Here is an 8,726-nt window from a genome sequence, read left to right as displayed (position 1 = left end):
CTCCGTGACAGTTATTTACTAAGGGGCCGTCGTCTCGTATTCACCCACAGTGGCATTGCGGCTCTTGAAATTCAGTTTTTTTTTGTTTTTACCGAATTCGGACCAAAAAAAAAATCTACTCTTGTTATTTAGGTTGCCGACCCCTGCACTGGGGGGGTGGGTGGCCAGCACCGCACCCGCCCGCCTTTGTCTCCCCAGTGCTGATGTTTTATACGCACGGCACCAGGCACTCACTTGAGGCTGAGTCGACCTAGGGGAGGCCCAGGACCGGTTTAGATAATCGTCACCGGGTGTTGATGGGCGTGAGCGGGAATCGAACTCGGGTCGCTGGGTTCGTAGCGCAGCGCACTTACGGCTACACTACCGCCCCCCACACACAACAACAACAACCGCCATTCGCCACTAAGTGGCGGTGACGTCACCACGACGCTTGTGCCAGGCCATGTGCACCCTGAGGCCACGTGAAGTGTCGAACGCCCGCTGGCAGGAGGTCACGGGGCAGACCCAGGTGCCACGGGTCGACTGACCGAGATGACCGAGACGAGTGGCTGATGCACCACCTGTGCCCCCTACTGTGCCAACTTGCTGTGCTTTACACGTGTGTGTGTGTACACGTGTGTGTGTGTTTGTACACGTGTGTGTGTGTGTACACGTGTGTGTGTGTTTGTACACGTGTGTGTGTGTGTACACGTGTGTGTGTGTACACGTGTGTGTGTGTGTGTACACGTGTGTGTGTGTGTACACGTGTGTGTGTGTCCGGAAAAAACAACCCCCTACCTCCTCGTTGGTGCCAGACGGCCACGCTGTGGTGGGCAGTGCCGAGGGGGGGGGAGGACCAATTCCGATTGGCCATTCCCCTCATGGCGTTTGTAACCACCACAGTGGCCAAATGGGGGCTCTGGACGGGTGCGAGGGGCTGGTAACCCCTCCACCTTCAATTAATTACCAACAAACGATACAAATGTTGTATTAATAAGCTCGTGCAGGAGGTCCCGGGGGGACAGGAGTCTATGACGTCTCCTGTCCAAACCCCATTTGGCGGAGCCAGGAGACTGAATCCTTACCCTCGGGGCTCCTCCAGAAACAACAAAAAACCACTGCGGGTGGCCACGTGGAATGTTAAAATGCCCACTGCGAAGGAGAGGCTGCCACTCCTCTGTTGGGGGCTGGACTGGTACCGCCTGGATCTCTGTGGTATTCAGGAGGTCCGGTGGACCGGCTCTGGCTCATGCCATCATGAGGGGTGGACAGTCCTCTACTCGGGGCAGGAGACTGCCAAACAACAGGAAGTGGCTATTCTTATGAACAAAGGAATGAAGGGGGCGTGGGAGCATGGCGGTGAGGTGTGGGAAGCGGTAAACCCCAGGCTACTTTGGGGTCGCCTTCCAATCAACCGGAGGCAAGGAGTGGTGGTCGTGGTTACTTATACCCCCACCAAAGACTAACATCCGTGGAGGGATGCAAGCAAGGCCGATGAGTCAGATGCCTTCTATGACCTCCTGTTACAGGTGCTAGCTAAAGTGGGTCCTCGGTATAGAGTCATTTTGTTGGGCGACTTCAATGCCCAAGTTGGTCATGATGCTGGCACCTGGTCTGGAGTGATTGGCAGGCATGGGACAGGTCAGCTCAAGAACAACGGTAGGAGGCTGCTAGATTTTTGTGCAGCCCATGGGCTTGTAATTACCAACACGTTCCGGCATCGGCGCATCCACACAACATCATTGATGCATGCCGGGTCCAAGCAAGAACATCTGCTGGCCTATATAGTGATGGAACAATGGATGCAGGCCCATGTCCTTGACACCAGGACCTACCGTGGAGCTGATCTGCCCACTGACCATCGACTTGTCATCTGTAAGATGCGCCGGCCATTCTTCCACTCCGGTGGTGGGTGTACAGCCAGGACCCCATTCAAACCCATAGTGGCCTGGTCTCAGCTAGCTGATGAAAGTTGCAAGAGACAATTTCATCATCGCTTGCGGCTGGAGTTGGCATCGTCCCCCACTCCTCCTGGTGTCGAGGGGAAATGCGCGAGGTTTAGGACTATGGCTCATGCAGCTGCAATAACTGCTTTATGTACACGGTTCAGACCTCCCCAGAGACCCTGGCTGACAGAGGAGGTGTTCAGGCTCGCTGAGAAAAAGCGACAGGCCCACTCTCATCGTCTACAGAATCCCACGTCAGAGAATGAGGAGGCTTAACGCAGCCTTCGCTCAGAGGTTCGGAGAGCAGCGAGGCACTGCAAGGATGGGTGGTGGTCGCGGGTTGCTGAGGAGATGGATTCTTCCTCAATAGCTCGCAATCACAAATCGCTATTTAACTCCATCAAAAAAGTAAGCTGCAGCGCCACACTTATTACCATAATTCGGGGAAGGAACGGTGATCCAATCTCCGACCCCCAGGAACAGGTTTACAGATTTTCTGAGCATTTCTGTGAGGTCCTGGGGGAGGGGAAATTCCTCAGCCTGGAAAACATCGTGGGACACGGTGTCTCAAATATTGGAAGAAGAAGAAGTCACCCCCTGTGAGTGGCTAGCGGCTGAGGTGCCATCTGTTGAGAAATTACTGAAGGCGATCCAGAGTCTGAGACCAGGAAAGGCACCGGGGCAGAGATGATCTCCCAAGCGAAATGCTCAGGGAGGGTGGCGTTTGTACACAGACTGCCCTACATGACACCATAACAACAGTCTGGACCACTGGACGGGTTCCACAGGATTGGAAGGATGCCCTGGTGGTCCCCCTCTTTAAGAAGGGGGATCGCACAGACTATAACAACTACAGGGGCATCTCACTCCTCAGTGTGCCGGGAAAGGTCCCGGCAAGGATTATTCAACATCGACTTGCCAGGCACGCCGAGGAAAGGCTTGCGGAGCCCCAATGCGGTTTCAGGAAAGGGCGGTCCTGCACAGATGCCATATTTTCTGTCCGTCTGCTACAGCAGAGGTGTAGGGAATTCCAACAAAACCTACATCTCTCCTTTATTGACCTGGTCAAGACCTATGATACCATCAGTAGGCCTGGGCTCTATTCTTTGTGCCTTCCGAGTCTTTGACCCTCTGCTCACGATCATTAAGGACCTTCATGATGGTGAGCGGGCCCGGGTAAAACTATGTGGCCGAAAGTTCGAGCCATTCCCTGTTTACCTTGGAGTGCGACAGGGATGTCCTCTGGCTCCCTACATTATTTGACATATTTTTCGACCACGTAGTTCGTGAAGCCTTCGATGGCTGTACTGGAGGAATTTCCATCTGGTACAGATACAATGGAGGCTGATCGATGCCCGGGTGCGGTCAAGGGATGGCTCCCTATTGGTCAACCACGTTATGTATGCCGATGATCTGGTAATTGTTACTCACTCAAAGGAGTAGTTGGAGGCGCTGCTGTTGAACCTGGAGCTTGCCACTAAGAGGTGGGGCCTTACCATCAGCCCCACCAAAACTAAACACCTTCCTGGGTACCATCGGACACTCCACCCTTACAACTCCCAATTGGTGATGGGGCAGTTGTGTAGAGAGTGGAGAGTTTCCCATACCTGGGCAGTGTGCTCATGATCGGCTCCGGTTTTACAGCAGAGGTCTTACTCCGAATCAGTTGAGCGGAATTATCTTCTCATTGGTTGCGTAACGCTGTGTGGAGGCTACCTGGTCTGTAGCTCCGTACGAAGCTTCAGTTCTTCTCGGTCATGGTTATTCCCTCCCTTGTCTACACTTGCGAAACGTGGACCCCCCTAATGGAACATCGTCGCCGGTTATAATCATATAGGCTGGCCTGCCTACGATCCATCCTGGGTTTAAGTAGGCTGGATTGTGTGAGGAGCTCACAAATCCTTGGAAGATCTGGACAAAGTCCCATCGGTGAGCTCCTCCGGCAGGCAAGGCTGCGTTGGCTGGGTCATGTAGCCCGCATAACCAGCCACTGCATGCCTAATCAGCTTTTGTTCGGCCAGATACAGGGGGCTAAACGGGCGTGGCACGGGCTAGAGAAGAAATGGAGTGATGTGGTACAGGAGGGTGTGGAGCTGAGTGGACTTGCCGATGACTGGTACCAGCGGTGTCAAGATCGGCCCCTGTGGAGGAAGCTCGTGAAGGACGCTACTGGGCAGTTGGAGGCAGTCGCCCTCCAACAACTACGGAGGGCGGAGGAGCGACGCTCACAATAACGAGCGAAGCACCGTGTGGCTAAAGCACAGCAAGTTGGCACAGTAGGGGGCACAGGTGGTGCATCAGCCAGTCGTCTCAGTCAGTCAACCCGTGACACCTGGGCCTGTCCCGTGACCTCCTGTCAGCGGGCGTTCGACACTTCACGTGGCCTCAACGTGCACATAGCCTGGCACAAGCGTCGTGGTGACGTCAACGCCACTTAGTGGCGAATGGCGGTTGATGTTGTTGTGTGTGTAAGAGAGGAGTGGTGGTGTAGTGGTTAGTGCGCTGCGCTGCGAACCCCAGCGACCCGAGTTTAATTCCAGCTCACGGTCAACATCCGTGACGATTGCCTGAACCGGTCCTGAGCCTCCCCTAGGTAGACTCAGCCTCAAATGAGTAACTGGTGCGGTGTGTAAACATCATCACTGGGGAGACAAAAGCGGTCGGGCGTGGTGCTGGCCACCCACCCCCCTCGTGTGCCGTGCTGGCCTTCATAGGTGTTCGCTAACAGCACTTGTCTCAACAGTACCTTAAGGCTACACGTGGGATCTTTGTCTTTGTAAGAGAGAGAGAGAGATAAATTAATCACCGTGCATTGGCGTACATCCCTTTGTTTGAAAGCGCAAATGAGGCAAGGGGCCGGGTGCGTTGAGGAGGCATTGCCAAGATCTCTCGTGGAATGATGTATCGTGTTGCTCTGTTCCAGACTCGCGCGCGTTGGCAGCACCAATCTGCTTCAGGGAGCTCGATGCCAATGTGGAGGTGCTGCTGCTGCTGCTGTCACGACGAGAGGGCTTCAGCAGAGAGAGAGAGTTCGTGTGGTGCTGCTGTTCATCCTCCTCCTGCTCCGTTGAAGGGGGGCAGAACACAGTGGGGTTTACTGTGCGGTTACTAACATTGCCCATAGACTAACACTGCCCATAGACCAACATTGCCCATAGACTTACATTGCCCATAGACTTACATTGCCCATAGACTAACATTGCCCATAGACTTACAATGCCCATAGACTAACATTGCCCATAGACTTACATTGCCGATATATTGACATTGTAAGAGAGCGATAGCAATGCATCACCGTGCGTTTGTGTACATCCCTTTGTTTGAAAGCGCAAATGAGGCGGTGATGATTTAAAGTTTGGGGAAACATTACATACGGTTTGCGACATCCGGGGATTTGCTCCACAGTACGCGTTTTACGACGTCTCTACGTGACGCCGCCGTTGATTTACGACGCAGAGACTTCATGTGCACACCCATCGTCTCCGTCGTGACTCATCAACATTTAAAAGGCGAGGTGAGAAAAGTTAATTTTGTTACAATTCTAAACATTGCTTTGTGTTAAATTCGGATAAAAAATATACTGCATCTATTTTGCCTATTTATTTTATGCGATTCGCTTACCCTTCTAGATTTGAAGCTTTCGTGACTGCAAGGAATCAAGGGATCATATTGTTAGGTTTTTTTCGGTAAAGTCACTTACCCTTCCTATATACTTTGCACTCCGAGAATGTGTTTGTATTGTTTGTTGTTGTTGTGACCCCGTCCCGACTGGACGTCTGAGGACAAAGAGCTTCACAGCTCACCGGATTCCTCCTGCAGTCCAAATAAAGATTCCGATTCTGAAAAGAGGTCCCCACAACGCGCCTGGTGTTTTTTGTTGTCAAATTCTACGCTGGGCCTCCAGGAAGCTCTGGGTAGCCATGAGCGTGGTTGACGAGGATGATGATGATGAGGATGACGATGATGATGAGGATGATGATGATACTCATACTCTTAGGTTTTTTCGGTAAAGTCACGTAGGTAAAAAAGAAAAAAATAAATTAATAAAAGTAAAATATGATGATGACGATGATGTGGTGCTATCGGCATCCTGGCACGAGAAGAAAAGAGCAGTTTGGAAATCTCACAGAGCAGCGGTGTCGGAGAACATCGCACGTAAGCGGACACCCCGGAGCTACTCGTGAGGTAGCGTCACGTGCACGTACAGGTGTAGTGGTGATACGCGCTGGGTGTATATGTCGTGTGCCAGCGCGTATGTACGGGTGTGTGTGTGGTGACGCGCGCTGACGGGGAGGAGCAGGCGTCAGTGCGCGGGTGGGGGTAGTGCTGCTGATTGGCTGTGTGCCGGTGACGCGCCCAGAGGGAGTGATCGGGTAGCAGCGCGGTGTGATTGGTCGGGGAGTGGAAACACGCGCTGAGCGGAACCGGATCGTAGGGATAGCGCGTGGGGATTGGGTAACTGAGGAGCGGTGCCGACGTTGAGGTCCGCATCCGCTCCGTCTCCCGGGAAGAAGGGGTATATAAGGTGATGCACAGAGGAGCAGGGGAGAGGTGGAACCATCTAAGAATGAAGACGAAGGTGCAGAGATAGAGCCCAGAGAGGAGAGTAATGGAGAGTAGAGGAGAGTAAGGTATAAGTGTGTAGCCAGCGAGAGAGAACGGTCTACACGAGCTGAGTAATGTATAGTGTGTAGCCAGCGAGAGAGAACGGTCTACACGAGCTGAGTAATGTATAGTGTGTAGCCAGCGAGAGAGAACGGTCTACACGAGCTGAGTAATGTATAGTGTGTAGCCAGCGAGAGAGAACGGTCTACACGAGCTGAGTGATGTATAGTGTGTAGCCAGCGAGAGAGAACGGTCTACACGAGCTGAGTGATGTATAGTGTGTAGCCAGCGAGAGAGAACGGTCTACACGAGCCGAGTATGCATACGGTGTAGCCAGAGAGAGAGGAAGGTCTACACGAGCCGAGTATGCATACGGTGTAGCCAGAGAGAGAGATGCAAAGTCTACACGAGGCGAGTGGAGAGTGTAGCAGAGGCGCAGAGTCTACACGAGGCGAGAGAGGAGTGTAGCCGAGGCGCGGAGTCTACACGAGGCACAGAGAGCCAGCAGCACAGAATCCAGAGTCAAGAGAAGCGCATTGTGAAGAAGAGAGGCCACGCGTTGTATTGTTACAAGTCAAGATTTAATAAAAGAAGTGTGTTCCCGTCAAGGAGTTTCCTGCCGTCATTTTCCAATACTTCACAGGCACCGCGAGAGAAGATGACATGACACGCATGGCGATGATGATGATGTCACGTGACGTGCAAGGCATGATGGGAAGACCGATCCTGTGGTCACAATCATGCCTTTTGCTGTCTATAAATCACCTGCTCGCCTTGTAATCCGCACCTCCGATTATCACGGTCACTACGTACGGCGCGAAAGAAGTTCAACATGAGTAATACTATGAGACCTTCTTTACCAGTGGCAAAATATAGTGATAGATGTTTAAAGGGTAAAAACCTACCACTATATTTTGCCACTGGTAAAAGAGGTCTCAGTGTAAATGCTTACCCCGAGCTCTCAATACTCTGATAGTGCGCTGTTTTTGAGTTGTACGCCTTTTGGCGTCATCTGGTCCAACCCCAACGGAGACTAGGCTCTAAGAAAAGCTGTCTCGGGTGTGGACCAATCAACTTCAAGGACCGTGCATATCATTATCAGAGTTGTTTCTTTTTGTTTGCATTTTGACTGCTTGTGTTGTGGTTATTGCAAACATGATGCCTTGTATAAAGGTATCAGTTTTTATACCAGTTTAAAGGGTAAAAACCTATCACTATAAGTAATACTGTTTAACACGCAGGCTTTCGCGACCAATATCCATAATACAGGTTGTTTTGGGGTTAGATCGCGTAAATATATAAATGTGTCGTTCAACCCGCCAACACCCGACACAGCCAATTCGTAAGGTTTGTCACGTGAACGGAACGTGCCAATTCGTTACGAGCACAGCACGATCGGCGTGCTCTCCCACGACACATTTATATATTTGCGCGATGTAACCCACAAACGAGCCCCTGTGTGATGGATGAGTAACACTGTGCCTCTCGTCAGCCACACTCACTCGGACAGACTGTCAGGGCGGGTGACGCGCGGTCGCCGCTCGTTGTTGCAAGAGGGGGGGGGGGTCACGGTCCGAATCGGGCAGGCCGCCCCTGGTTACTGCTGCGGGGCGGATTAACCGCGGGAAACAACGCGCGTGACGCGGACGTCATAAAGACCCCCTGACGTCACTGGGAACGCGAGGGGGGGGGGCGTCACGTGCCGGCACGTGGCCCAAAATTCACGACGCCGCAAAAAAAAGAACCTATCGCTGTGGTTCTTTACACATCGCAACATCGGAACCAGCACCGCCCTCCCCCACCCCCCGGGCTGCTGGCAGCCAGTATCTTGTTCCTATGATCACTGTTTCATTGCTTTCATGGCTTTATTTTGGTGATTTTCGAAACGTTTTTTGGTTTGGCCATGTTTGTTTGTTGTAGTATGGAGTTAGACTGATGGCCTTAATCTAAGTTGTCTTGTGGTTGTTGTTGTTGTTTGACTTGCATCCCACTGGGGTTTTTGCACACAGCGTTGGTCAACGGTGCTTTTTGTGGAATATTTTGCTGTCTTTTTCTGGATTTTCTGTTTGCACTTAGTCACATATTCACTTTAAGATGTTTTCTTGTTCATGTTTTTGTTTTATGTTTGTTGCGGTGGCACCCGATTCAAGAGCCGAATGGCTCACAGGGCTACACCTAATACATGAAACTGAAATC

This window comes from Lampetra fluviatilis, chromosome 46, assembly GCF_964198595.1.
Source record: "Lampetra fluviatilis chromosome 46, kcLamFluv1.1, whole genome shotgun sequence".
Classification (NCBI taxonomy): domain Eukaryota; kingdom Metazoa; phylum Chordata; class Hyperoartia; order Petromyzontiformes; family Petromyzontidae; genus Lampetra; species Lampetra fluviatilis.
Note: the sequence above shows the minus strand (reverse complement) of the source record.